The sequence below is a fragment of the Sciurus vulgaris genome (genome assembly GCF_902686455.1).
Source record: "Sciurus vulgaris genome assembly, chromosome: 2".
NCBI classification, from domain to species: domain Eukaryota; kingdom Metazoa; phylum Chordata; class Mammalia; order Rodentia; family Sciuridae; genus Sciurus; species Sciurus vulgaris.
In genome coordinates, this window is record NC_136462.1 from 37,066,819 (window position 1) to 37,073,563 (window position 6,745).

Sequence of the window (6,745 nt, forward strand, 5' to 3'; positions counted from 1 at the left end):
ATGGAAAAAACAATCATACTTGCCACATAAGAGTATTACTTGAATCGATTGAATTACTATATGTAAAGATTTGAAATGCTGTCTGGTGCTTAGAGCAGTGCCTGACCCATAATAAACCCCACAAGAACTAAATAAATACATTCTGGTGATGCTGAACATCTTTTTATATGTTCATTAAGCATTTGCATTTATTTTGTTGAATATGAATGTCAAAATATTTAATTTTTAGTGTAAAACAGTTGATGGATATTTTCTTCACTTTTGAAATCCTTCTAGGGAAAAGTTCAGCAATCTCCACCCTCACCTCCCCTCTCTGGGAAATACTCCACTACTTGGAAATGACAGATGTGGAGAATTTTTCTGAAATGTTTGAGAAGGAAAATTGAAAGGTTCCAGAAAGCAGAAGGATAATTATCTAAATAAAAGAACATGACAGGATTAACCCCTACTAATATAAAAAATGACTAACTTTTCTTCTGAAATAGGCAGAACCTCAGTTTACCTGGGTAGAGATTTAAATCAGGGGTGGGGGGGAGAGAGAGAGAGAGAGAGAGAGAGAGAGAGAGAGAGAGAGAGAGAGAAAGAGGAAAGAGGAGAGAGGACAGGGGAGGTATTGATTTGAGGCAGTTGCAAAGCTATTTAATTGCCAAGAGTGCAATGTTACAGCTGAAAAACAGTCATTTGATATCTTGGATTTCAGGAGAGCTCAGCTTTTTCTGTTGAGATTACTAACCACATACCTCTCTTCTCAATTGGGTATTTTTCACTTGGATTTGTCCTCTACAGGGAATCTTGTATTATTTATCAGTCACAAAAATCTAAAAACACCCAGCATCAGGCTTACTTAAATGTCAGAGACAACTATTTCTTGTGTTCTTCCTCTCGGCTTCTATCAGCAACATGCTCTTTTTATGTTTCTTCTACATCTTCAGTACGAATAGAGGAGAGACACTTTTTCATCAGGGGTTGGTTTTCATCTGTTTCAGTTAAATTCACACTTGATCAGTTATATTTTATTTCAGAATCGAGTTGGGGAGGGAGCTTCAAGGAAGAGTGGGGGAGATGAGGTGTTGGTGAGGAAAAAGTGGGTAGAAAAGGAAGGGAAAGAGGTAGGGGAGACTTTCTGAACCACACTGACATTTGTGCAGCATACCTAGGCAGTGTCAAACTGATTTTTATTGAGCTTTTTAATGGCAAGTAATGGGAATGATAATGGAAATGCACCCTTTCATAATTTCATCTCTAAACATCCTGTCTGCTTCTGTCGTCTCTTTCCCTAGCTCATTCCCTCTATAACTTAGCTCTTCCACCCCCTCCAGGACCTGGACCCCATCACTTTTGCAGTGATCTTTGCCTTCCCTCATGTTTTTCCTTCCCTCCTTAACAGGATGGGTTAGACCAATTTGGGTGTTATAACAAAATACTCTAGACTGAGTTATTTATAAATTACAGAGATTTATTGCTCACAATTCTGGAGACTGGGAAGTCCAAGAGAAAAGTATCAGCAGATTCAGTGTCTGGTGAGGGCTGTCTATTGGCTTCATAGATGGTACCTTTTTTGCTTGGTCCTCACATGGTGGAAGGGGCAAACTAGCTCCCTCAGGCCTCTTTTATAACAGTATTAATCCCATTCATGAGTGCTCTGCCTTAATGACCTAGCTACTTCTCGAAGCACCACCCCCTTAATAGCAACACATTGGAGAGCAGGTCTCAACAAGAATTTTGAGAAACACAGGATTAGAGTCTATTGCCCACTACCTAAATAATTTCTTTCATGTATCCTCAATTCACTTACTCCTTTCTTTTTCCACCATCCTTCTCTGAATTAATTACCACAGTCCTCAAGTGGATGGTAGAGTCAGCCAATTGCACAGCATTGCCCTAGTCAACTCCTCCCTCCCTCCTAGACCATCTTGTCATATTTTCTCCTCTCTGCCTCTAACACTCCTACTTACTCTTCATGCTCAGTTCCTGGTCTTATTTCTTCTTTCATTGGGAAGAGATAAGCAAGCAGAAGAGAAATTCCACAGTCTTTCACCATGAGAACTCACAACCTAGCCACATCTCTATTCACAAACTAGCTTTGCTATTGCAGTGGAACTATTCCTGCACCTCTGAAGCAGAGTCCTCCCACTTGACACCTTGCAACCTCACTTACACAAGGACAGCGCTTTGCAATTTAACATTCTCTTTCCTGCATGATCAGTTTTCTTCTCTTTCCTTAATCATCTCCATTAGAATACAAGCACGTTGCAAGATCCCATTTTTTACATACCTTTCAACATAGGTGTCGATCATAAAGCTTCACAAACACATAAAATCCACAAGGGGAAATGTTCTCTGAACAGGTACAAAATGTGAAGCAGGCTCCTTTCTCTTAGTGAAATATAAAACATTTTATTCAAAACCCAAATTAGTGACATTGTAAATAGATATTCATTAAGTAGGCCAACAAAAACTTTGTTGTTATATTAAAACTGGATTGATGCTAATACAGAGTATAAACTGGAGCTATATCAAGTTTCTGTGAAAGAATTAATAAAATGGAAATTGATTAACCACCAATTTCTAGTAAACTTACAAAACCATAAAACTTTGGTATAGAAAATGTTATAATTAGATCTGGGGTAGTATAATTTAGATTCTCCCACTCCCAAGAAAGCACCAGAAAGATAATATACATATTCTTAAATGTGAAACCTGTTTAGACCATTAATAAAATGCATATATATTGCCTAAGGATACTGAACACTCCTGTTCAACTCTTGAACTGCATTTATAAGCACTGATAGAATACATTGTCTGGAAGGATCAAGAGGTCAGGTGCCTTATGTCAAATCAGTCATCAGTCCAGGTCACTGGACTCATTGGTGCCTCTCATCTTACACTGTTGAAATTTCTGGTTTCATTACTCATGGAGTACCTGCATGCCAACTCTGCTGCTGATTTTCTTTTATTGGATTTTGATTCATCCCCTTCATCTTGGTCAAGTCCTCTGTCCCTATCACTGAAAACTGCGAGGACATTCCTACAACCCAGTGTTGGCTCCTTGAAACCCTAAACATTTGAGCAGCAGAAATATGTATAATACCAGATTCATGATGGCTGTTCCTATCCAGAAACAAAATCCTACTACTTAGCAAGACCCTGTCTCAAAATACAAAATGAAAAGGACTGGGGACTTGGCTCAGTGGTTAATGCCCTGGTTTCAATCCCCAATACAAAAGCAAAAAAAAAAAAAAAAAAAAAAAAAACCAAAAACCAAAAAAACAAAAAAAAAAAAAACCAAAAACAAAACAACAACAACAAAAAACAACAACAACAAACAGAAATAAAAGCCCTAATTGCTAAAGAGACAACTAGCCATGGTTTTAGATTTCTCTGGTTTTCCAGAAGTTATAGGAAGCAGCATCCTCTGTGCTCAGTACATGGTTCCACCAAATGCCCCAGGACAGGGGACCCACTAAGTGCAGAAGCTCTTTTCACCCCAGAGACAGTGGGATAAAGTTATCTTTGTGTCTACTACATGCTTCTTGGACACTCATTATGGGGCCCACCGTGGCTCTACCACACTTACCTGGCTGTTGAAACTCCAGGTTTGCATACCAGGAGACAACCAGTTTCTTGGTGCTAAGTACCCAGCTCTTCTAGGGACAGGGTGTCATTTCAATCTCCTGCCTCAACTGATGACCACTGTCTAAACAGAACAAAACAAAACAAAAACTAAAAAAACCCCACAACTCCTTTGACCCCAAATCACCCTCCAGTTACTGACCCATGTATATGCTCCCAGTAAAGTAAAACCCTAAAAGAATTGTCTGCCTTTGTTCTCACTAGTTTCTCTCCTCCCATTTTTTTTTTCTTGAATCTATTCCAATCGGACTTTCCTTTCCCTTTTGCCACCTGCATTTTGTAAATCTAGTGCTCTTAGGTGCAGCTGGCACAATCACCCCCTCCTTGGAACACTTTCATCTCCTGGTTCCTAAACACTGTGTTTTCTGGTTTTTCTTTTAGTTCCTTCACTTGTTCCTCTTCTTCTTTCTGATCTCTCACTATTTTAGTCACCGCTGCCCCACCGTAGGGCGACGGCATCAGCATTCTCATTCTCTAAGTTGATGTAGTTGTCTTTGACGCCTCTCTTCTGTCTTGCTCCACACCTAGTCCATTAGCAAACTCCTGGAGACAGTGTCTTTACAATAGAATCAGAATTTTAACTTTTGGGGCTGGGGTTATGGCTCAGTGGCAAAGGGCTTGCCTAGCATGTGTGAGACACTGGGGTTGATTCTCAGCACTGCATATAAATACATAAGATAAATGTCCATTGATAACTAAAAAATATTTTTAAAAAAGGAATTTTTAAAACTTTTGACACTTCCTCTGCTTCCATGTGAATCCTACCAATTATCACTTGTCACTGTAGTCCAGATTACAATGACCTCCTAATTGTTCTCCTTGCCTCTACCCTTGCTCCACTCCCTCAATATATACTCCTTGGAGGAATCTTTTAAGCATATAAATCAGATCATGCCATTCTTCTGTACAAAACCCTATAATCTCTTCTCACTCTGAGCGAAATGTGTAATCCTGTATTCTCACTGTGGTCTGCAAGACTCCACACCATCTGGCCCTCTGCTACCTCCTTGACCTCATGGCCACCATTGTCCCCCTTGCTCCAACTGCTCCAGGCACACTGACCTCTTGGCCCTTCCTAGAACATGTCAAGCACCCCTATCCTCCAGGACTTCATTATTGTTCCTTCTGCTTGGGCTATGCTGTCCCCATAAGCCTGAATGACTTGCTGCCTTGCTCTGTTCAATCCTCTGCTGAAAAATTACCTAAAAAGAAAGGCCCACCGATCATGCTGTCTAATGTGGCTGTCTCTCCCAACCTTCATCCTGCTGTGCTCCCCGAGCCTGCTTTCATTTTCTTTTACTACTTAGCACCACCTGTGCTTGCTTATTGTCTGTTCCCCCCACTCCCATGACTAGAACCTAAACTCCATGACAGCAGGGTGTTGGTTTTTCACTTCCACACATCTGGGGGCAAGGACGCTGCTTGCAATCATGATGAACTGAAATTTGAAACCAGGCAGCCTGGCTCCAGAGTCTGTGACCCTTTCACCACACCACACAACCTTACCCATGTGTTAGGAAATGACTGTTGGTGAGACAGTTCCCCAGTTATTTGTTCAATGACGAAGCTAGGCAAGCAATGTGGGGGATATGGTGAGGGTTAGAAGAGAGGCAACATCATGAGTTAAGGAAATATATACTTGAAGGTAATGATGCAATGGGTATTGCACCAGAAAGGAGGGCCTCTGGCGCTCTGGGTGTAGCTCAGTAGTAGAGTGCTTGCCTAGCACATGTGAAGTACTGGGTTTGATCCTCAGAACCACATAAAAATAAATAAGTAATACGCTCCTGCCATTGCCACCTGCCACAAGGTGACACAGTCAAGGGGAGCCCTCATCCAAGTCAGTGCCATGCTGTTTGCATTTTGCCTCCAGAACAGTAAAGTGAATGCTTAGAACAGAAGACTTTGATGACATGGACCTCTGAACTTCTCTGGATTACACATTATGAACCCTTTCTGGAGCTTGTGTACAAGCTCCGTATGCAAACCATCTGGTGGTGAAGAGAAGATATTAACAGGGGATGTGAAAACCAGTCCTCCACGAACTGCACCAAAAAACCCAGCTAATTTCTATTCCCCCAAATGCTTTGCCCATAACTAAGCCTACATCTTCTGCCCCAGCAGCACAGTGAGCAAATGGCACACATGCTTCTTACCAACCCTTCTACCTGGAATACTCTCCTCTTGCACAATTTACCTTGGTTGTGAAGCAGAAGTTGCCAGGCATCTATGTGCAGCCATCTTATTGCTCTGCATTAATGTGGTTTGGAGTAATATTCATATGGCATGGCTTTATCAGGATGGTGTGTTCAAGTTCACAGTTTACATTCCCAATAACTATCCAGACAGTGATTGTCCATGCTTGGTGTTTGATATTCCCGTCTTTCACCAGCTAGTTGATCCCACTTTAGGTGAAGTGGATGCGAAGAGAACATTTGCAAAATGGAGGCAGAACCATAATCATATTTGCAAGTGTTATTAATGTATGCAAGGAAAGTTTTCTACAAGATTGATACAGCAAGCCCCCTAAACCCAGAGGCTGCAGTATTGTTTGAAAAGGATGTTCAGCTTTTTAAAAGAAAAGTGATTGACAGTGTTAAGGTATGCACTCCTCGTTTGTTTGACCAACCTAAAATAGAAGACCCCTATGCAATTAGCTTTTCTCCATGGAATTCTTCTGTATATGATGAAGCCAGAGAGAAGATGTTGACTCAGAAAAAATCTGAAGAACAGCACAGTAAAAGTGTTCATGTTGCTGGCCCGTTATGGATAAAGCCTGGCTCAGTACAACCCCTCAGTAAAGAAGAGAAAACAGTAGCAACTTAAGAGATGGTGAATATGGTGCACCAGGTACTTATCTGCTGGACTCTGGCCTAGTTAAAGGAGACTAATGGAAAAGGGCTGCCTGAAGAGTAAACTATGTGAGTCATAACTGGGTGTCAGTGTTTTCCATGTCTGTAGGTTCTAACAGGAGGTTTTGGAAACCTGTCTTACTTTTATCAGAAGTGGTAATCTAGGGTGGTGATCTGTCTCAGTACTCCAAGTTGTCGGGAACCTTGAGGTTTATGTATTTTTCTGAATATAATGCTAACAGTAAGTTGCATCAATTTAA

General features: G+C 41.0%; 1 pseudogene across 1 annotated transcript; it reads left to right on the forward strand.

Moving 5' to 3' along the window:
- Positions 1 to 5,546: 5,546 nt before the first annotated feature.
- Positions 5,547 to 6,461, forward strand: LOC306653278 (AKT-interacting protein-like; annotated as a pseudogene). Its single transcript has one exon. The product of its transcript is annotated as an AKT-interacting protein-like (transcript).
- The last annotated feature ends 284 nt before the right edge of the window (positions 6,462 to 6,745 follow it).